This window comes from Eumetopias jubatus, unplaced genomic scaffold (genome assembly GCF_037043125.1).
Source record: "Eumetopias jubatus isolate StellerSeaLion01/CBP00866 unplaced genomic scaffold, mEumJub1_p1.0 scaffold_8, whole genome shotgun sequence".
In the NCBI taxonomy this organism is placed as follows: Eukaryota; Metazoa; Chordata; class Mammalia; order Carnivora; family Otariidae; genus Eumetopias; species Eumetopias jubatus.
In genome coordinates, this window is record NW_028274814.1 from 29159597 (window position 1) to 29183275 (window position 23679).

The 23679-nt window shown below is 41.9% G+C and overlaps 1 protein-coding gene and 1 long non-coding RNA gene across 2 annotated transcripts in view; one reads left to right on the plus strand and one right to left on the minus strand.

Moving 5' to 3' along the window:
* Nucleotides 1–10124: 10124 nt before the first annotated feature.
* Nucleotides 10125–15873, minus strand: LOC148163672 (uncharacterized). Its single transcript, XR_015768802.1, has 2 exons — nucleotides 13901–15873; nucleotides 10125–13707 (listed from the first exon to the last, which is right to left on the minus strand). It is a non-coding gene; the product is annotated as an uncharacterized LOC148163672 (long non-coding RNA).
* A 1977-nt stretch (nucleotides 15874–17850) lies between these two features.
* The window catches only part of PRKCQ (protein kinase C theta), a 175753-nt gene continuing 169924 nt past the window's right edge, over nucleotides 17851–23679 (plus strand). Inside the window, exon 1 of the mRNA XM_028114615.2 lies at nucleotides 17851–17979. The gene's annotated coding sequence lies outside the window, so the exon portion shown is untranslated. The remainder of the gene's footprint in view (nucleotides 17980–23679) is intronic.

Sequence of the window (23679 nt, forward strand, 5' to 3'; positions counted from 1 at the left end):
AGGACAAAGCAGGATCTAGGCTAAGGAAGCGATTCCTTTGTCCTTCTGTCTCTCCCTTTCAACCCAGACCTGTAACTTGACCAAAACCGAGAAGCGCTTTATTCTCAACAGCAACTTTTGTTGGCAGTTACTTCTCTAGGATCTTTTGTTGGCAGTTACTTCTCTAGGATCTTTTGTTGGCAGTTACTTCTCTCTCTTTTTTTAATATTTTATTTTTTTAAATTTATTCAAGAGACAGAAAGAGAGAGCGTGAGTGCAGGGAGGAGCAGAGGGAGAGGGACAAGCTGAGTGCAGAGATCATGACCTGAGCCTGAGCCGAAACCAAGAGTCCGCGCTTAACCGACTGAGCCCCCCAGGTGTCCCTAGCAATTACACTTCTGGGAACAAAACCTTTAATTTTAGGAGGTACTATTTTTCTGAAACTATCTTTAAGAATGAGCACCCGGGGGGCTCAGTCGTTTGGGCGACTGCCTTCGGCTCAGGTCATGATCCCAGGGTCCTGGGATCGAGTCCCGCATCAGGCTCCTGCTCTGCGGGGAGTCTGCTTCTCCCTCTGCCCCTCCCCCCCATTCTCTCTCGCTTTCTCTCTCTCTCTCTCAAATAAATACAGAAAACCTTAAAAAAAAAAATGCCCATCTGTAAAAGGCAGAACGGCACCTCCCAAAGATGTCCATCCCCTGATTCCTAAGATTGTAGGTCTTATAATAGAGATATTATCCTGGATTATTTGGGCTAACCTTGTCTGACCTAAGGAGCCATTAAAGGCAGAGAATTTTCTCTGGCTGGAGGCCAGAGCTGTGGCAGAAGGGGAGTCAGGGAGATTCCGAGAGAGAAGACAAGGACATTGCTCATCTTCGATGTGGGCCCTCCCGTGAGGACTAGAGAGAAACTTAGGGGCAGCTCCTATCTGACAACCAGTAAGAAAATGAGGTTTCAGTCCTACTGGACTCTGCTACTCACTAGCCTGAACGAGCCTGGGAGTCAGTTCTTCCAGAGCCTCCCAACACCCTGATTTCAGAGAAACCAACTGAGTCCACCCTGACTCTGGTCTACAAACTGTGAGACCACGGATTTGTTTTGTTTTAAACTGCTAAGGGTATGGTAATTTATTTCAGCAGCCATAGCAAAAAATTTGGCACTGTATTTGAGAATGGTAGGTCCTTGACTCAGGACTATTGATTAGTTATCAATGAATAAATATATTTATTCATTGACTTATTACTGATCTTTGTGGAGGTGATTTGATTCCAGTTTTCTTTTTTTTAATATTTATTTATTTGGAGAGAGAGAGAGCAGGCAGGGGGAGGGGCAGAGGGAGAGGGAAAGAGAGAATCTCAAGCAGACTCCCCGCTAAGCACAGAGCCTGACACAGGGCTCGATCTCACGACCCTGGGATCATAACCTGAGCCAAAATCAAGAATTGGTCACTCAACAGACTGAGCCACCCAGGTGCCCTGGTTCCAATTTTCTGAAGGAAGAAATTCCATTTAAAGTAAAGAATTTGCTCTCTGTTTTTACACATCAATATATCAAAAACTTGTGATGTGAAAGGACTAATTCCACAGTTATTCAGGACCTAACGCACAACAACGCGACTGTAATTAATAGCATCATATTGCATGCGCATTGAATTGTCATGTTGCACACTTTATATACAATTTTTTAATTGTCACCTATACCTCAATAAAATTGAGGGGAAAAGAAAATAAATAAGTAAAAATAAAGAATTTGCTCTTTGTTTTTACTTATAAATGTGTTAACTTGTGATGTGAAAGAACTAATTAAACCTACAGCTATTTAACTTTCACATAAGTATATAAGTAAACACATTTCATTTTATATGTACATGTATCATGATTAGCTGCCTTTGATTAATTCATCCATATAACAAGTATTGTTTGAGTGACTATTATGTGACAGGGGTATGATAGAAAACAAAACAACACAAATAATCTCGCTCACATGGATCTTATGTTCTAGGAAGGGGGACGAAACTGGATGGGGGCACTTACGGGGAAGAGTCTGGATGGATGGATAAGAGGTCTTAGGGGCTGCAGCATGATCTGGGCAATACTCACTGAGAAACTGATGCTCAGACCAAGACCCAAAGGAGCTGAGACTTGTCTGGCACGTGGAGGAGGGTGGGGAGGGCTGAATGTGTGGGGAAGTGAATGTAGTGGGTGCACCAGGGAGGTGGCTGAGGCGTGGGACTGGGCGAGAAGTGAGCCTCTGGAAGGCTGGGGCGGGGGAGTGGCATGCCTGCCTGGGGCAGGGCCAGGGCCACTCTGGCTGCTGGCTGAGGGCAGGCTGCTGTGGAGCAGGAGGGAAGTGGGAGAGCCACTTAGGAGGACCTCCCCAGCGTAGTCCTGCATTGACACGGAGACATACTTACCCCACACATCTGTGCTTGTGTATAAACGCGTACATGCTGATAACATCTCACTCTGGGGCAGATAAGAGCTTGACAGACTTCCAACAGTCACTCAGGCTTTCTTGTTACACCTACATCCCTGCTCCCTCTAAAACTGAACCCACATGTGAAAATCACCTGTATTTGTTCCTCCTGAGACACTAAAGAGCTTTACTTACTCAGTAAGGCAACTTACGATTGTGATAGTAAGAAAAAATTTAAATTACCGTGTATTTATTCTTCTATTTACGCATTTTTCTCTGGCAGCTTTAGCAGATGGCTTCTTGAACCAATGCTTTTGATTTAGTCAAGTGGTCTCTCCCTCACTAGGAGGTAACCCAACCACCTGGACAGAGGACTTCCAAACTTCAAATAATAGTCTCTTGTGAAAGCAGAATTTACATAAGAATTTGCATGAAACTTACTCTGCATCCCTAATAGGTTTTGATGCTTACATTTCAGAAAAATGCAAAGGATTTTTGTTTTGTTTGTTTTTTGCATTTCCTGCCGATTCACTGTGAAATCCATCATAAATTTAGTTGTTGCTCCTTAAATACTTATTGAAAAATTAATTAATTTTGCTATAAAGTCAACTGATCACAGCAGAAGACAGAGCCAGTCGTGAGAATAACAGCGAAGGTCAAATGCGGGCGGAAAAGCTATTTCCAAATGGGCCAATTTGCTTCAAGGTAGGGTCTGCTAAGGACATTTAGGGCTGCTTGGGAAATGCAAAGAGTCACCTGAAAAGACATTTTCTCCAAATTTCCCGGAATTTGAGTTGAAAGAAGAAACAAGTGGCTGCTTAAATAAATGCTGGAGGATTGCAAAGGTCCAAGGTCCTGAAGCTCTCATTGCCATGTGGCCACAGGTCCACTGGAACTGTGACACGGAGGCAGTTGGGCCCTATTTTCAACAACTTTTGAAACTTGCAACAATTAACAGTGTTCTCAAGAGAAAAAAAAATGCTTCAAGCCTGGGCTTTCATGTTTAAAGGAACTCCCCACAAACACTCTTTCTGAGCTACACTTTTTTCTATCTTCTAGTGGAAATTATAACCACAGGTTACCATGTTTTCTTTCCTGTGTTTGAAAACCACATGTGTTTTAGTGAAAACACTAGGGTGAACAATGAAATGTAAGACTTTAAAATACCAGGTAGCTGTCACTGAAAATGGAAATGTCTTACTTACGGCTTCCTCTGCTGCAGTAAATTCTAGTAAGTTGAAAATGTAACTTTTAGCCAATCTCCACACCTACAAATCAATTACCTAACTGATATCAGTGTAATTATCCAGAGTAAAAAAAATAAAAAGTACAAATATTTGTCAGAGTCACATTATGTTATACCTTATGGATTTTTAAAATTGCAATGAACATCATGTAGTCCAACACAACGGAAGAAACAGAGCCCCCGAGAGATGTGCCTCCCCCATACCCACATGGCTGGTCAGTAGTGAGGCCCAGTCATGAATCTGAATTTCTACTGCTCTGAAGTCCATGCACTTTCCACCAGACCACCCCGCCTGTATGCTCAACGTAGCAGACAACATTAGAAGGGGAGAGGGGTATGTGGAGCGCTTACTTATAAACTTCCGCATGTCTTACATAAACTAATTCTTGGCCGTCCAAGTTGCAGCTCCTATTTCAAGTTCTTGTGTCAGTTATTTTTCTGGTTTAAATTTCTCTTATATTTCCACCTATAATGTCGGTGGCAACATCATACTTCACTTGTTAATTTACCCTTACCAACAGAGCAAGTTGAGTTGAACTGAATCTTCCTTGTCCTAGTAACATTGTATAAATGAAGTGGCTTCTCATACAAAAGGTTGTAATGCCTCCCGATGGATATAATTTTGTGAATGTATTTAAGATTAAAAGTTGAATAAACTGGGTGTTATGCACAATGAATCATGGAACACTACATCAAAAACTAATGATGTAATGTATGGTGATTAACATAACAATAAAAACTTATTTAAAAAACAAAACAAACTAATGATGTAATGTATGGTGATTAACATAACAATAAAAATTATTTAAAAACAAAACAAACTAATGATGTAATGTATGGTGATTAACATAACAATAAAAAATTAAAAAACAAAAACAAAAGGAACTGTTCCATGAAAAAGATAATAAATAGGCCAATGATTTAAAAAAAAAATCTAAAAAAAAAAAGTTGAATAAATCACACCAGCTTCCTGAAAATGTTCCTAATGCATCTTTTGGAAAACAAAAATACATGCCTACTTTGTGCATATTTGCATTAACACAGCAAAGATCCTATGAAATACATTTTTCAGAAAATAAAGTCTTAAAAGATGTAAAAAATAAATGAATAAACAAACAAACAAACAAACAAACTAGTTCTTACCTGTGAGGTAGATAAATGGAAGCAAAGAAGTGCCGTAAAATGTATTGAGCACCTACTCTGCAAGCAAGAACTTTACATGTCATGGGGAGCCTTTTATAATCAAGATTTAGTTGCTGTTGAAGGTAGAGAAATAGGTGATGGTGCTTCTTTAAGGCTGAGAGTCAGAAACCAAGTTCACATTTACGCTTTTCTGAAAGCATAGCTTGAAATTTCCCTCTATTTCTCTGAGTTCCTCAGCAACACCAGAGGTACCTGCAGGACCAGGTTATGAACAGACACTTACCCCTGTACCAGACACCATCTTGCTCACGGGGTTTTGTGATGGGGCAGTGAATGGAGCGGGTCGGCCAGAGCCCGCAGTCCCTTTCAGCCTAGACTGCAAGGGCCTTCCTCCATCCAGCTCCCTTGCTCCTATGATGCCCCTCTTTCCTCTGCCCAGCTGACCCCTCAGGGTGGCTGCTCCTTGAAAGACTCCTATTCCAGCGCCTGACCCTGGATATGGCAGTTTTAGAAACTCAATTTTGTCCGCATAATCCATGCCTGATGAGAAAATGCACACTATTTGTAAAGGAGGGTCTGTCTCACAAGTCACCAGTATCATTCCAGTCACTTGCGAATGATAACCACAGATCAAATCGCTTCTTCATGAGCAAATATTTGAAAAACAATAACAAAGGAAAGTGAGTGTTCTCAAAAGGTAATTTATATCAAGCTAATAGAAGTTTGTCTTTCTGCCATGTAGCAACTTTTCTTTGGAAATATTTTTAGCTCCTTAAGTAAAGAAGTACAATGAAGTACAATTGAACAGTTCAGAAGACAAGCAGACAAATTCTTTTCTTTTTTTTATTTTATTATGTTATGCTAATCACCATACATTACATCATTAGTTTTTGATGTAGTGTTCCATGATTCGTTGTTAAGCAAATTCTTATCAGCCAACCTTCCTTCTTAATATCCTTTATCAATCCTATTTTCTATCATGTAAACCTTATCTCTCATTAATTCAAGTAAAACTTTTCCAGATGATTCTTTATTGCCCTTGTTTATATTTTATGGCTGTTACTTCATGATACTTTAATCTCACAAACATGCTAGCTTCATGTTAAGTGGTCATAATTACTCCCATTTATACTTTGTATTCTTGATTGGATCACATTTAGAAATTGGCATGAACTGCCTCTCATCCAAGTTGAAAATATTTTGTCTTTTTTTAAATTTTTGAGGCATTTACCCACTGATTATAATGAGGAAATTAAACTTTTCTTTACTGGGTTTTTGCCTTTATGTTTCTTATTTTTTTTAAGATTTTATTTATTTATTTGACACACAGAGAGAGATAGCGAGAGAGAGAGAGAGAGAGAGAGGGAGAGAGCACAAGCAAGGGGAGCGGCAGGCAGAGGGAGAAGCAGGCTTCCTGCGGAGCAGGGAGCCCGATGTGGGGCTCGATCCCAGGACCCTGGGATCATGACCTGAGCTGAGGGCAGCGGTTTAACCAACTGAGCCACCCAGGCGCCCCTGGGTTTTTGCCTTTAACAGAACAAATATTTTGTATTGCCTGCGCTGTACAAGGCCTGGCGGAAGGGATCCAGGGACGCAGCATAAACCCATACAGAGGGGTTGTCAATGGGATGCCACTCAGCAGGATGTGTCATAGGATTTCAGAGAGAGAAAGAGAGAGATCACCGTGAAAACAAGAGATGGGGAAGAGGAGGAGCCTAGAATTAAAGCAAGGGGGGGGGTCCAAAAGACTAGAAACACCATCTTGTCTAACTCCTCCACTCATTAAGCAAGAAAAAAAGAACTCAGTAAGTATTAATGATTTGGGGCCACACTGTCATTAAACTTAATTTGTTGGCTTCCTAAAGGGCACAAAGAGAGAGGAAGATAGAGAAACAGAGACAGAAACAGAGAAACAGCAAGAAATAGAGAGAGAGAAGCAGGGAGACAGAGACAGAGAGAGAGAGAGAGAGAATCACAAAGAGGCAGAGAGAGGGCGAGAACTGATAGATCCGCACTCACTGTCGCACTCACTGAATTAATCAGCTCTCCATTGCCTGGGACACCAGGAACCCTGTTTCTGCCTATACAGAAAGGGCTTTATGAATATGATAATACTGCGTTCTGTTTTCAAATAACCTTTTAAAAAAACTCAATCTATTTCAACTAAAACAAACAAACACAGAACAGTCCCCCCACCTCTCCAACACCCATCTCCCACCTCGGGTAACCACAGATCTGCTCCCTGTTATCTATGAGCTTAGTCTTTCTTTTATTTGTTTTAGATCCTGTATACAAGAGAGATCATATGGTAATGTAATTTGTCTTTCCGTCTGACTTATTTCCCTAAGCGTCATGCCCTTGAGGTCCATCCATGTTGTTGCAAGTGGCAAGATTTCATTCTTTCTTTTTTTTAATGGCTAAATAATATTCCATTTATATATATGACATTTTCTTTATCCATTCATCCACTGACGGACACAGGTTGCATCCATATCTTGGCTATTATAAATAATGCTGCAGTGAACATGGGGTGCGGGCACCTTTTTGAAATAGTGTTTTTGTTTTCTTTGGATAAATACCCAGATATTAAATTGCTGAATCATATGGTCGTTCTTTATATAATTGTTAGAGAAACCGCCATTCTATTTCCCATAGGGGCTGCACCCCTATGGGAAATTACATTCCACCAACAGGACATGAGGGTTCTTTCCCTTTCTCTACATCCTTGCCAACACTTGTTATTTCTAGTCTCTTTCAAATAACCTTTTTATTGGGGTTGATACAGCCAGGAAAGTACAGAAGCCACAAAAATGCAGCCAGATGGATTTTTACAAAGTGAACATATCTATGTAAACCACTTCTTGTATCAAGTGATCAAAATATCACCAACACAGCATAAACCATCCTCACCCCTTCCCAGACACTACACCACCCACATCCCCTAGTGTAAAAACTACTATCCTGACTTCTCATAGCATAAATATGTATTACCCATTTTTGAACTTTATGTAGATGAAATCATACAGTGTCTTTTAGACCAGGCTTCTTTCACTCAATGTTATGATTACGAGATTTGTTCATGCCGTGGCCCTAGTGTGTTAATTTTCATCACTGCATTGTGCCCATTGATTGACATATCACAGTTTAATTATGCATTTTACCGTGGATGGATGCTTGAGCCATATCCAGTGTGAGGTGATTATAAATACTGCTGAAATGAAAATGTTGTACCCATCTTTTAGTGCATATGTGTATACATTTCTGTGGGTTGTGTGTTCCTAGAATGCCTGGATCATGGGATATGCATATACTCAGCTTCAGTAGATACTGCCAAGCAGTTTCCCAAAGTGGTGCTAATTTGCATGAGGACTCCACTTTCTCCACAGCCTCTCCATAATGTACATAATGGACTCACTATGTCCAGGGAGTCACAAAATAGATGGTGGAATTTTTGGAATTTTCTTTTTTAGCTAAGAAATAAGAGGAAGAATTTAAGTTTAGAACCATGGAAGAGGTCTCCATTCTGTCCAAATGAAATTGTAAGGAAAAGAGTGTAAATCTACAAAAGTAAGTAAGTAAATATAGAGAGGCTTGGAAAAACAAATACACATACAATAGTTTGTTTTTTAATTCTTTTAAGTTCTTTGACACTCTATGGAACATGCAAAAGACCACAGTAACCTCAAGAACCTATGTCTAAACACTTCCAGTTGATTTCTTGTTTGGTTTCTTTAGTGAGGTTCTTACTAGGTTCTTAGGAAAAGTAGAAGCTGGGTAATAACATCTAGCAGCTAGAATTGTCTGCACCTTGCTATGTTTCACCCAGAAGCCTTTTTAAGGTCTTAAGTTTTTAAGTCTTTTTAAGTTCCCTTGGCAGGTCAAGTCACAAGACATGAAAGTTCTCAAGCAACAGCTTTCTTGTCTTTTGCCTGGAGACAAACTTTCTCAGTGTGATTTAAATTAATCCACATTTCTGCAGCCCTCCCAGATTTATGTAACACCTAAACTTATTTACTTAATCTGGCAGTCAGATTCAGTTGCTTTCGCCTGACCAAAAGCTTTTTCCTCTAGCTAGAAGTGCATGATCCAACTAGTAAACAGGGAGTTGGTTGTTTTCTTTCACTGTGAAGAGGACACTGCTTAAAGCAAGTTACATTTGAAGAAAAAAAAATAAGCCATTCTGTAAAGTTATAAGGGCTGATTTAAAGAGTGGCATTGTTCATTCGTGAAGGTATTTTGTGTAGGGGGGCATAATTTGTGTCATTTAGTAAAAAGCAAAGTAGCTAGTCTTATTTGGAGCAACCAAAGCATTGCAATCATCTGCCTAAAAATTGTATTTGTAATTCCTTGACAAATAAAACATCAGTGAATCAAGTAAAAATCAAACAATTAAAAAGATCTCGTGGACTGTAAATGACACATATAATGTAGGTAGTTTTAGCTTGTGTCTCAAGACTTGTGCTCTCAGCCATGACGAGAATAGAAGACCAAAGAAATAATAGTTATCTTTATATTTTGAGCTTTTGAGGGAATTAAAGTTTCTTTTATACACATGTTTATATTTTTCCAATTTTCTATGATGAATATTCATTACTTTACAATCAGGCAACAAGTAAAATTTATTTTTAAAAGAAAATAATTCCCCAAATTACATATAGTTAAAAGATTGTAAGGAAAAACACAGTGTTCATTGCCTTGGATTGGGGAATTTTGAGCAATCTTGTTTCTGTTTTTACCTTTCTCTAATTTCTAGATGTGTGTGTGTGTATGTGTGTGTGCATACAAGTAACCGTGTAACTTTTATCATAGGAAAAATAGTAAATGGTATTTTTCAAAATCTGCTTGCGGAATATGACTCCCATTTTTAGCCTTTGTAGATGATGGCCAGAATTCTCCAGACACAGTTTAGTGGGTCCAAATGAGCCCACCTGGGTTCTGATTCTGGCTCTGACACTCTTGCTGTGTGGTACTGGATAAGTTACTTATCCTCTCTGAACTTCAATGTTCTCATCTGTGAAGTGTGAATAACAACACCCATATTATGGGATTGTTATCATGGTTTAACCAGATGATTTATTAAAATACCATGGTACAAATGCTCTACAAATGGTAGCTGATCACTCAAAGTACGGCATTCTCTTCTTAGGGTTTTCTAGGGATCAAAGTACTTTAGAGGTCTTGTCTACTCAATTCTCCCTATGAAATCTGCAGGATGTAATATGAATATCTCCCCTTTGATTAATTTTAAAACAAACAGACGACAGAATTTTTGAAATAATGTATGACACTTGTGGTCTATTTAGAAAAATAAGCATTATCTTCTAATCTAAGATACTACGTCTTTGATTTTTTTAAAAAATTTATTATTGGAATATAGTCGACATACAATGAATGCCACATCAATTTGGGGTGCACAACATAGTGATTCTATACATTTAGCTTTGGTTCTTGAGCATATCTCCATCAAGTTCAAATAGGAGGTGTGAAAACATTAGTTTTTCATCATTTTAAATGTTGTATAAGTGTACAAATAAAATAAAAGCTATTGATATGATTACTTAAAGCTCACAGGTTTTTCTTTAATCATCAGAATACATTTATTCAAGTACTGGGCAATTGAGTGTGTGTGTTTAATGTGCAAAACTGAGTTAAAACGTCTACTCTCCACAAGATATGTTGAAGCCCAAATGCAGTGCTTTACTTCTTTTGTTTGCTGACTCCGTCGAGTAATAAGCAGAAAAAAAGAAAAAGAAGAAGAAGATGTCAGTTTGGATCTACTTACAACTTATGAGCCAATATAAGTTTAAAAAAATAATCAGTCTCGAAGGTTGCCATTTGGGGTTAAAAACAAACGCTTCAGGGGTAAGATAGTTGGGTTGCAGGATGAAGTGCAACAGAGCACATCTAACTGACTCACACAGCAGCTAAATACGGTCAATTTAGCCTCATTAGGCCACTGTTCTGACTAGTGAGAAAAAAAAATTACTTATATTTTTGTTCCACAAAATCTGTCCTTTAAAGTGAATGGTTGAGACTCTGGTGTAGGGAGGAAAGCTGTACACAAAGAAGAAAGTAAAGATTTTCTGTGTTTCCTGTGCTATCAGTGTATGACTCCTTGACAGTATTTGATTTTTTTTATTCCAGTGAATATATTTATTTATTTTTTTTTTTTTAAGAGAGGGAGAGGGAGAAGCAGGCTCCCTGCCGAACAAGGAGCCCAATGAGGGACTCGATCCCAGGACCCCGGGATCATGACCTGAGCTGAAGGCAGACACCCAACCTACTGAGCCACCCAGGCGCCCCTCCGGTGAATATATTTAAACAGCAATGAGTACTAGAAGCAAATTATATTACATTCCCCATCACTGACAATCAGAACTTTCTTTTAATTGGCATTTATTTTCAGAATTTTAAAGCTGGAAGAAACTTGACAGACTATCCCACATAGTCCAACATAAATTCTGTGTGTGTGTGTGTGTGTGTGTGTGTGTGTGGTCAAGATAAAACCATAAATGGTGTGTTTGAGGCTGTGAATGAAGAGGAGAGTAGTGAGGGGCAGATGTGGTGTTTGCTTTTTTTTTTAAAAAAAGGGGATTGAGAGAATAAAGTGGCTTACTCTAAAGTAATGTGCCTTCACTAATAGATTTTAAAATCCCAGGCAACTGCATTATGTCAAATTGTAATAATCAAATTCACAAATATGACAGGTTTCATCTTGATTTCTTCCTCTGGGATTTACAGATTAGTTCTCAGATTTATTAGTCCTCCCTGGGGAGAATTTCTCATCAAATGTTCAGTCTTTTGGACTTTCAGGTTGCTTTTGCTTTTCAGTGGAAGAGAATCACAAACAGGGGTCTGTATAGATGACTCTATCTAATCAATACCTCTCTAGTTTCAGACAAAATTTTATATGCATTTGGGCCATACTCATTATGCTGATATCCTTGGACTCACCCAATCCAGAACTGTATCTGTGGGTCCTTAGAAATACTGGACCTTTCCTTTCTCCCTGATTTCTACCCTTTGACCTCACAAATGCACCAAAAGTTTGTTGTGTTAACTTGTATCTCTGCTATAACAACATTGAAAATGTTACAATTTGCTATCTGATTCAGATACTTATGTTACAATTAGAGTCTCTTTGTTGTCAGTGATGACAAAAAAAAAAAATCAGTGCTATAGGATTTCAGAAGCCACAACTAAGAGAAGAGAGCAATATAGTGTTTTTATAACTCCTCTATCTTTAAAAAAAAAAAATGGGGTGGGGGAGGAGAGGAGACACTATCATGCTCAACTTCATTCTTTTGTAATGTAATAATAGTTGATGTTCAAGAAAAAAAAATGACCTCTAAATGTTCTACATCATTAAAGATTGAATTCTGCTTTATTTTCTATGGCTGCCTTGTTAAGAGAGCATTTTGATACATTGTAATTTATACATTGGCCATGTATACATCGGTTAACTCTTTTCAGAATACCATGTTAATTAGGACATCTGTAACCATACACAATTCCTTTACCGTTTCAAGAGTCAGGCTATAATTTCAGATCTTGTCTTGCTTCTGTGTATATAATGGCAAAAGTCATGAATTTGAGGCTCAACTGACTAGGAGTCAAGCCATACCCCATTACTTACTGGCTCAGTGAGACTGGCAAGTCATCTGTTTGATCTCTAAGGCTCAGCTGTCACATCTGTAAAATGAAGAGGATGTTCCCCGTCTCGGGGGATTCATTGTAACAATCAAATAAAATAATTAAAGCATTCCACATCATGCCTTGGCGCATGACATAAATGCACAATAAATATTAGCCACTAGGAGGTTACTCATGCCTTTTCTTAAACGAAGATATAATACCTACCTCCCATAACTTGACTGAGATTTTTTTAAAACTAGCTTAACATTACTAAGCATACATAACAATGGAACTTTCAAAAACATCACATTATGAATATTGTGACTTTTTTACCTCGGGATAAAATCAGTATTCACCATTCCCCCTCATGGTTTGGAAGATGCTATCACTCTTATTACCAATAGAAATCAAGGTTTATTCCCTCCCTCCGGGGAGGGCAGGTTTTGGCTTCCGTGTTGAGAGCTCTCTTCTTGCAACAAAAATTTCTAACTTCTAATTATCCTTTTTTCCATTTGAATGCATAAAATTAGATCGAATAGGAAAAAAAAAAAAAAAACTCCCTTTCCCTTGTCCAAGCTGTGAATTTAAAATACCTGTTTTTCTTCTGTGCCTCTGTCACTTTCACCTAAAGCTCCTAGAATAATTTTGACACTTTGTGACTAAATTTACACTAGACTCCACATGTTTCTCAGGTCTTTGGTTAGGGCAGATCATTGTCTTCTAATTCCATGCCAATTCTTCGGGGAACTCAGACTGACCCCTTTAAAAACAATCTCTGTGAGGCCTTTGGGAGACTGACAGCTGGGTAGCCAACTTATGAAATTGTCCAAACTGGTTTCCCTCTGAGTGGTGACTTACTGCAGAGACAGAAGTGTCCTTGTGAAATAATCCTTTGCTCAAATCGTCTGTTTGGCATGTCCTGCTTCTCCCCAAATACCATCTTCTTCCGATTTGAGGCTCATAATAAGAACATCATCTCTTCAATTTCTTTCCTAAATCCTTTATGGAAGGTGACCCTCACAGGTTCAAGATGTGGTCTCTTCTGGAGCCAGAGGATAATCGCCAACTAGGTCCAGAATAAAAGCAAGGTGATGTCTCAGGCTGCCTTTTGCAAATTCCCAGTTGAAGGAAGACGGACTGTGATCTCTCCAGAGGCAAGACTCTTGAAGTCGTTTATTTCTTAGCTCTGGATCCAAAGCAGGAATCATGCCTGTTCCGGCTAAGGGGGACTGAAGCTGCTGTACCACAGTGTGCATTCAGCATCATTCCAGGAAACTTTAGGGCAGAATCTGAGGGGGAAAAGAAGTACACAACCGGAAGTTTGAGTGTGTTTCATGTAATGAGTGGAACCTCCCCACCCACATGTAGTCCCCCTCCAGGAAAGGCCATTTCCTCTTCCAGGAAACAAAGGTGTGGAGAACTTCTGAGGGGCAGCTGTGTTTATAAAACAATGAGACAATGTCTGATATAAAACAGAAATACCTTGTAGCCTGGGGAAGGAGGAGGCTAGCCACACAGGACGCTGGCATCAAAAAGATCTGCCACTATCCCTGACACCTAGCATGTAACAAGAACAGATACGGATTTTTTTCTTTTAGGTGGGATTCAAGACAAATAAACAAACACCCACAAAAAGCAAAAACCTCTTCCTAGACATATGGTGAATATTGTTTTAAAAGATTCAGTCTTTAGACTAACGGGGTTCCAATTGTAAGACTACGTGGTTACAGAACAGTAGAGTGGCATGCGGCCCCAGAGACCAGTCGTCCAAAGGAAAGCCCAGCAGAAAACAGAGGAATTGGCTGCAGAATGAAGACAATATTCAACGGTGCTTGAGGGGGCTGCTTCACACGGACCCGAGCTTGAATCCTGGTTCTGGTACTTTATTCATCACATTGCTTGGTACACAGGTTCTCAGGACATGATCATCATTATTTGGAACTTCTTTAAAGCCACTGACTATAGACTCCATTAAAAGGACATATGGATCCCCCTTGAACTTCTATAGGTCCATAACCTGTTTCTCGGATGGTCAATGAAAACCCCAGCAGGGGAACCAGTGGGTTCACTATCTTTTGGGCACTGCAGCCTTGGCAGTCGGCCATCTCTTCTTGATGTAATAGGCTCCGTTTAAGGACGGCTGGAGAAGAACCAGGAGGAAGGCATTTTGAACTAGGAGGTCTCTCTTTTGCAGTCTGGAGAGAGAAGCTGGACTTCTCAGTGGGGCTAATTCTGCCCCAGCTCTGCCATCTTGTTCCCAGCCATCCCTACCTTTTGCCACCAAATTTCGATAACAAGTATACAGCAAGTGCCTACTATGGGCCAGGCTCTCATGATGCCCTGGTGAGCAGCACATCCGAGGTTCCGTCCATCCTCATACCTCCGGGCTAGAATTTCCAAGAGGTGGCAGCCTTTGTGCTGGTTGATTCTGCCTGAGGGTCAATTCAATGCTGTTAGATGTTAACAAGTGTAGGAGAGGGGCTAGTTTTCAGGGGTTACATGTTTATCCTTAAAAGGTGTATGTGTTTGTTTTGCTAAATTCATATAGCTTAGGGGTAAGAGTCACCATATCTGGCTTCCCAGCACAGGCTTGCCACAAAGTGGCAGTGCGAATTGCTCAAGTCACCAAAACCTTCTGGGTCTACATTTTTCATCTCTAGACTGAAAGTTTGGAATTAGCTGTAGTAAAAGGACCTTTTCAGCTGACACTCTATACAGCCATGATCAGAAGCCTACTAAGCCAAGGTTTTGCTCTTTTATACCTTTTAAATCTTTCTCTCTCAGAAAAGAAATTATTTCGCAGACTTATCTGGTCTTAGCACATGATAGCCGCAAATGTACTTGAACCAAGTACATTTTAATCATGTGTGTCATAATTGAGAGAGAATAGCTCTGTAATAATATCGGTAACCAGACATACAGTTTTCTAACCTGAATGAAAAATTAACTCTACGGAGTATAGGAAAAACCACCCCGATTATCCTCATCACGATTACCAATTATCCTCATCATGATTACCATTAGCATCACCAACAACAAGGTGTACAAGTCTTCAAATGACAAACGCACTGTGAGGACATTACGTTGCAGTTTCAAGGGCTGTCAAATTTAAAGCCATGCAACTTTGGAAATTATACATAAGACCCACCGTGTGCAAAAACGGAAAAAAATAAAATCGTAGGTAGGGCTCAACCTAGGAAAGATGATCCACCCAAATCTCCTCGCGTAGGTCACTTCAAAAGAAAACTTCAGAACAATGTTGAGCCCTTTCTAGCGTAAAAACAAGGCAAAACCGACGAAGTTCTTTTTACCGAACGCCCTTGATCCTTCGCTTTGGAAGGATCGTTTTCGATTTTCAGTTTGGTGAGGCGCAGAATCCCCGCGCGCTCGGCCCGCGGCTGGTGCGCGGCGCCCCTTCCGGCGACCTTCGGCCTCCCGGCGGCGGGGGCGCGCGGCGGGTCCTCCCCGGGGCCGAGCGGCAGCCGGGCGGGCAGCGCCGGGGAGGAGCGCGGCCGCGGTGGGAGGGGACGCGGCGCGGGGCGCGGGCTCCGGGGCGGGCGTCCGTGGAGCCCGCTCGGGCGCTCGGGCGGCGGGGTGACGAGCGCCCCCTGGCCGGCGCCGGGCCCCGCCAGTGCCCGCGCGGCCGCCGAGCAGCAGCGCGCTGGGACCCCGGCCGCCCCGCCTGCAGGTAGGCGCCTGGGCGCCGCGTCGCCGGCCAGGGGAGGGCAGGGGGGTCTGCGCGGGGCCGGGAGCGCGGCCCGGCGAAGAGGGGGGGAGGCCCGGCCGGCTCCCGCTTTGAGACGTTCCGGGGCGGGGGGCGCGGGCTGACTGCCAAGCCGCAGAGCGACTAGAGCGCAGCGAACTTCGGCCACTCGCTTCCCGTGGTTTCTTGCCTGCGGGTGGCGCGGGATGCTACGGCCCCTGGCCGTGTGGACGCCACCGGGGCTGGGGCTGGGGCTGGGGCTGGGGCTGGGGCTGGGGCTGGGGCTGGGGCTGGGGCTGGTGGCGCCTTCTCTTCCTTCTCGCTTTTTCCCCCTTACCTGCACTGATTGGGGTGGGAGGGAGGGAAGAAGGTGGAAAGTTTTATATCCTTGGCAAACATTTGAAGGAGAGGTGGTTGATGCAGATGGTGACCTGTCCACAGGAGAGAATAACTTGTTTTCTTGGAGTTTGCGAGAGCAGCAGACAAGGTTGCCAAGACTCACTTCTAAACAAACTCAAGTTTCTTTTCAAGGGCCTGGGGTTGGGTGAGGCGGCTCTGTGATAGATACAGGAAAGAAAAAAAAAATAAAAAGTCTGGTGCTCAGTCCTGTAACCTCAAGTGAGCCTGTTTGGGTATCAGCATTCGGGGCCACGTGTTAAGAAAGTAGAGTTAAATATCTGTATTTCATTGACATTTTAAGAGCCCCAGTTATCAGTGTGAAAGGGACTGTTCACGCCAAAGGCTGGGGCACTCCCTGTAGTCATGAATGAAGAGAACCCCAAAGGCTGGCCCTACTGGAGACTGATTCTTTCTGCCAGGAGCGTGCCATGGAGCTGCCTTGAACTTTGGGGTTGTCCTGCTCAAAGTGGCGCTAAGAAAAGGTGATGCAGTCATGGCACAAGCTGACGAGGCAGGGTGGTGACGTGGAGGGAGAATCGAGAACTCACTGCTCTCCCCCGGCTGTCCGGCTGTCCGTGGTGAGGGTGCAGCGCCCCGGGAGGGTGTGGTCCTGCCAGTGCCAGGTGCCCACCCCAGCACGAGTCTGGCCGCAGCTGCACTGGTTCTCTCCATGCTCCCCTTGCACCTCTGTAGAAGCCATCACCACCATGGCCCCTTCCCTGGCAGGTCTGTTTGGCACAGGAGCCCTGCTCCTCAGCTCCTGGGTCCACCCCACACCCCAGCCTTGAGAATCACCATCTTCATTTGTTTCCTAACTTGTCTTGGGCAACTTGTAAAATGGCAGGCTTACTGCGGATGCTTAATCTCTTTAAAAAATGCTGTGTCTAGTGGGAAAGAGGGTGACGTTTACTAATTTGGTTGCAAATTACTGTTGAAGTTTATGCACAGCTGTTTAAAATCCCTCTGAGATCAGTGCCATTGTTTGAGGCAGGTGTCTGCCACAGATTGATCTTGTTAGTCCCTTTCTTCTGCTGATTGAACGTATGTATATTTAAACCCTGCGCATAGGAAGACCTTCTCAAACCTTCAAAGCCTCAGCTGTGAAACTCCTCCCAGTTAGTGATTAAGACTAAATTAAGTTGTTTTGTTTGGTTTGGGTTTTTTTTTTCTTCTGTCTCTTAAACGTTTATCTCTGATTTCAAGAGTCACCTGTTCAGCATCACCAGCCTTTGTTTTCAGCCTCCTGTGATTTTCTTGTAAACGTTTAAAATGTAAAGTTCCAGGGAAGACTCTTATCACCACCCTCCACTTTGTCATGTTCACTTCCGCCACCGTCTTGTGCTGTGGTGGCTCAGAATGCCAAGTGCTGCTTGGGCAAGCTTCTTTGTCGGATCTCCTCCCGGGCCCACCTTCCAAGGGCAGAAACCCTCTTAATCGAGTCTGCTTTGAATGTACATGGGTGAGCCACTGGAACTGCAATCTCTTTTGCTGTTGCCATTTCTCTTGGTCCTTCTTATCATCTCAGAGATCCCTTTCAACACTAATCCTCAGTTTCACTTGTTCAGAGCAGGTACTGGAGGTTCCCTTGAATAGCGCATTTGTCTTTTGTCATTTCTATAAAGGTCCCTCATTCGGTTGTAATATACCCTTTTTCTCCTGTGGGAAACACACGATTCTTCTGTATAATGAACTTGATGTGTTATCTAAAATTCTCTGTGGACTGGGTCCAGGATTTTTTGAGTGTGGGCTTACAGTGCAACTCTGTAACTGGCATCCAGGAGTAAAGTCCTCAAATCCCCTTATAATGCAGGATTTAATGATAGGACATTTGCCTTCTTTTAAAATAGGAATGAGAATCAGTTCATCCGGTTTTTAATGCATTTCATGTTTTAGACTTACTGATTATGTCGTTTGCCCCTGAGAATATTGCGTGTGACTGTTAATAAGGGTATATTTCATCTCAGGTGATTTTCTTTTTATAGGGTTCAAACTTTTGTTTGAAGTAATTTTCCTAAGTTGTTTAAAATAAAATTGTTATATGATGAAAAATCCCAGAGAACACAGATGTATCGTGTGATGCTATATTTATATAATTTTGTTGCTCCAAATCAAATCTGTAATTGAAAGTAGAGAAAGTAGTCTATGGTGACATACATAACATTTAACTTCTTCTTTCTGTTTCTGTCCATGTTAAAATTTCAAATGTTTCATTTTCAAACGGCAGTGCATCTCATTTTGCCTTTTCACACCTATTCTACTTGTTACAGAAGAAATCATGAGAAAACTCAGAAAAACATTGAGGCAGAAAGATGAATCAGGTTTTTTCTTGCAGTAAAGGAAATATCTTCATTATCTTAACACATCAAGCATTTATACACAAATTCACATTGCTCTGTCATCTAAAAATATCCTTGGGGCAAAGTGAGAATCAAAGACTTCAGAAATTAGGGAATAGTTTGCCCCAGCCTAGAATCATAGATTTCTGCTCTGGGATTAAATTAGCACATTTGTAAGGTACTCACTTTGGCGGGACATACTTCCTCAGGTTGATGTTAATTTCTGAGTTAAGCTAGCAGTAATGATGATTAATAATAATGATCAGAGCCAACAAAAGCAACAGAGCATGGTTTCATTGATGCATTAGTACTTATATGTACCAGATATGAAACTCAGAATTTTGCATTTGACAAACATTACTATCTCATTTAATCTTCGCAAAGCTTTTATAAATTAGATATTGTCATCACCATTTTCATTTTATGGGTGAAGAAACTGAGGCTCAAGGAAGTTGTGTCACTCACCTGGCTCTTACAGCTGGTATGTGCTAGAGTCAGGTTTGTCTGATTCTGACACAAATCTGGACAACCTACCAGTTCAAGTTCTTTTTTTTTTTTTTAATTGTGGTAGAATTGTACACTTACCATAAAATTCACCATCTTACTCATTTTGAAATGTACAGTTCAGTGGCATTAATTACATTCAAACTGTTGTGCAACCATCACCTCCATCTGTCCACCGAGCTCTTTCATCCTGCAAAACTGAAACTCTGTCCCCATTAACACTCCCTGTTCTCCCTCCTTCAAGCCCCTGGAAACCTCCCTTCTACTTTTTGTCTCTATGAATTTGACTACTCTAGGCCCCTCAGAGAAATGAATCATAGAGTGTTTGTGTTTTTGTGTCTTGTTTATTTCACTTACCATCATGTCCTTCAGATTCATCTCTGTCGTAGCATGTGTCAGAATTTCCTCCCTTCTAAGGGCTGAAGAATATTCCATTGTGTGTATATACCCTGTTTTGTTTATCCATTCATCTGTTCATGGACACGGGTTGCTTCCACATTTTGGTTTACATACAAAGATGCTTTGAACATGGGTGTATAATAGCTCTTTAAGTCTCTGCTTTCAATTCTTTTGACTGGAGTAAATGGTAATTCTGTGTTTAATTTCTTGAGGAAACATCATACTGTTTTCCACGGTGGCTACACCATTTCACATCCCCACCGACAGTGCACAAAGGTTTCGGGTTCTCCACATCTTCACCAACACTTGGCATTTTCTGATTTTTGTTTGTGTTGATAGTGGTCATCCTAATGTGTTGTGAGGTGGTAACCAATGAACTTTTTGCAAAATTGCTTGATGCTAGATTCAGGGGTCTATGGGCTGATGCTACTCCTGACTTTATTGGTTTTTCCTCCCTCTCCTGTGCTTGTATACCTTTCCCTAGTGCAGAATCACTGGAGGAACTACTATTCAGGCATCCCCTGAAGGACTAGGGAACCCATAGGCAGGAGGGCTCCTGAAAGATAAAAGGTCCCTCTAAGTAGGGTTGCCTCCACCTACAGGAAGGACCTCGTGATTTAGAAATAAGTCGTTGTCGAGAATCAAGGAAGCATGGTGTTAGTGCTAATAACTCTAAATATGTGGAACAGACCCTTTGCAGATTAAAAGTTAAATTATCTCTTACATGCGATCAAAACAAGACAAATTCTCAGGACAATGGAGAGAGCCAAAAGGTTGAGGGCTGTACTTCAATTCATCAGGCTTTTGTTATGAGGCTCAGAGCCACACATTGTACGTGTAATCCATAGGGGGGATGCACACAAGTCAAGAGGAAATTATAATGAAGTGTGATAATTTCATCATGTATTTATATTGCCATATGTCAGTTTATAATATGATGGTGGGCAACTATATTACGTATTTGTTTATTTCTTATCTATTTCCTCCTCTAGAACGGGGCTAGTGTTTCATCCATAGCTGTATCCCCAGGTGCTATCGCAGGGCCTGGCACATAGTAGGCCCTCAGTAAATCAGTGCAGAGTGAATATGGACGTGCTGTCCTGGGGATGTACATGGGAGTACCTAGATTTAGGGTGTCTGAGAAGATATCTCAGGAAAAGTGATGGCTCAGGGCGGTGGCAGTGAGCCAGGTGAGAATGTTCCAGAAGTTGGGAATGGCATTTGCAGAATGGCCTGACAGCATGTGAGCATGACAGCTTAGCAAAGGAAAGGAATACAGTCTGGTGTGAGCACAGCAGGTGAGTGCAAGAGAGCAGGGTAAGCCCGGAGGCTTCCCCTCAAAGTGTGTCTGTGGCATTCACTACCACTCTTTAGGTAAAAGTACAAAGAGCAGACCCTTAACTACCCTTGGCTCTCTTACCCTCTTGCTCATCTCCAGCCCCCTGAGCCATTCACCCTGCATGAGGACTAAAATAAGTGCCTAGTAAGTAGAGGGCTGTCAGGACACTGGTGTTTCCAGAGCAAACCACGTGCTATGAGTTTATCATCAGATAAGATGACTCTTCACAGCCCAGGGGAGCAAGAAGCCAAGTCTTTTATGAACATAAGCTGAAATGTCTTTCTTGCAGTTTTGGGAGAAGTTCATTTAGTTGTGCGTTTTGCATTTTCCATTCTGTGGTCCATTTATGTACTGATTTCAGTGATAGAAAAATGGGCCTCTTACACCATGTTCTTTAAACTGCAAGACATGATCCATTATTAGATTATGAAATTAATTTATTGGTTTGTGATGAACATATCTTTAAACATGAAATAGAACAGAACAGAAAATACTATGTCCCATTTTGTGTAGCGAGAGTAGTTATTTCATGCAGTTTTATGTCATGGAATTTAGGGCATACTCAATCTGTTTCTTACCTAAGCATTTGAAAATTATAGACTTATGGCATTTAGTTTTCTAGACCATTCCTGTTAAGTCATAGAATCACATAAACTCAGGGCTGGAGGGAAGCCGGAGAAAGAGAAAGGGAAGTGACATTTGTTGAGCATGCCCTGTGCCAGGTGCCTGGACACATGGGATCATTTACTCCTAAAACCCTTTGCATCAGGCGGGTCATTTGTGGTTTACAGAGGAAACACTGAATCTTGTAGAAGTTAAGAAACTTGATCAGGGGTCACGCAACAAAGTACTAGCCCTGAACCCTGATCTCTTGGCTCCAATTTAATGTTCCGTTTATGTCTCTGTGGCATATGTCGATTGTATTCTCCAAGTTTGTTTATCAGTCGGCTGTTTGTGGGAGATAATTTCTTGGGGCAAGTGTTGTCACCATATTCCACATTGTTAGGAAGAATATAAACTTTGAGCTATATCCCATCAGCTTCTCAAAGGACTAGATCAGTTAGGTAGAAATAGTATTGATTATACAGGCCAGGGATCATTCAACCTGAAGTTGACAAAGATGAAAACAGCTACTCTTTCCTCCCCCAGAGCTTTCCCCTGGTGCTGGGAGAAGATGAGCATGAGTGGTGCCGTGTGAGATGATATGCTCTCCTTTCTAAAGCTAGGACCCCTTGGGCTATGGTTGCATCCAACTATCTACTTTCCCCAGTGTGGATACAGAGCTTGATGAGTTTTACTGGACAAAATTGTGCAACTATGCAAATTCATGATGCTATAATTCCATGATTTCCATCTTCAGCCAGGCTCTCAAGCTTTCTCCTGGCAATTCTGCTTGCTTTCTACAGCAGCCACTTTAGACCTTCTTCTGACACCCCATCCCCTTACTCTCAGCACGTTGCCATGCTTCCTGCTTCACTGAGAAAAATGGACGTTTTCCTGATGAGAACAGCCTGACTTTGTGCTCACAAGGCTATAACCTAACTTCATCTGGGTCTCCCCTCCCATTCTCCCCTCCTTTTTACAATGAAAAAGAAAAAGATGCCTCACCCCCTGGCTAACGTTCCTCCCCCACTGGTGCCCTGGGACCCATCTCTTCCTCATCCTTGGGCATCTCATTCTCTTGATTCTCTCCTCTCTCATCTGTGTTTTCCTTCCCTCCCTCATCGCCGGCTCCATTCTCACTGCATCGAACATGCTGAAATCCCTTCCTTCTTTGAAGGAAAAGACTGTCCTTCCTCTGGCTACTTTCTTCTCTCTTTCCTCCTCACAACCAAACTCCTTAAATTGGCCTCTCTGCCTGACACTCTGTTTCCTCACTCCGCATGTCTTGGCCACAGACATCTGGCTTTGCCTCTACTAACTCTTAGGAAACGGTCACTCACGCTCCCTATTGCCAATCCTTGCTGAATTCTCCTCCTCTGGTGCTTGACTTCTCCGCAGCAGACCATGCACTGAGCACTCCTGCATTCTTGGAGCAATGTTTCCCTTCCCTCCCCTTTCTCATTGTTCTTCCTTCTTCTCTTCTCCTTTTCGGTATCCCCCTCTCCTTTCTGTCCCCTGGAAGACTGAGGATCCTCAGTTATCTCTCCCCGTGGCAGCCTCATCCCTCATTCATCTTAAGAACCATCTCCTCGCTGACCACTACCCAAAAGTTACCGATCCAAAGTTCTACTGATCTTCTTCTGCCACCAGTTGATGGACACCTTCAATACCAAATGCCCCGAACTGAAAACATCATCTTCCCCTTTCTCTTGCTGCAAATATTTCCCTCCTACTCTTTTCTGTACCTGACATTGGCATCACCTCTTCTCGCACAAGGAGAAATCTGGGTGTTTTCCCTTGACTCCTCACCTCCCTCGCTCACCCAAAAGCACCTTCTATTAGTTCCAGCCCCTGCATCTCTTTTTTCCATTCACCCTTTCCCACCTCCCTTTCCCCACTCTGTTTACAGGCCAACACCATTTCTCCCCTCTGTGTTACTTCTGGAACTTCCTACCTGGCCTCTGTTATTATGGATAGT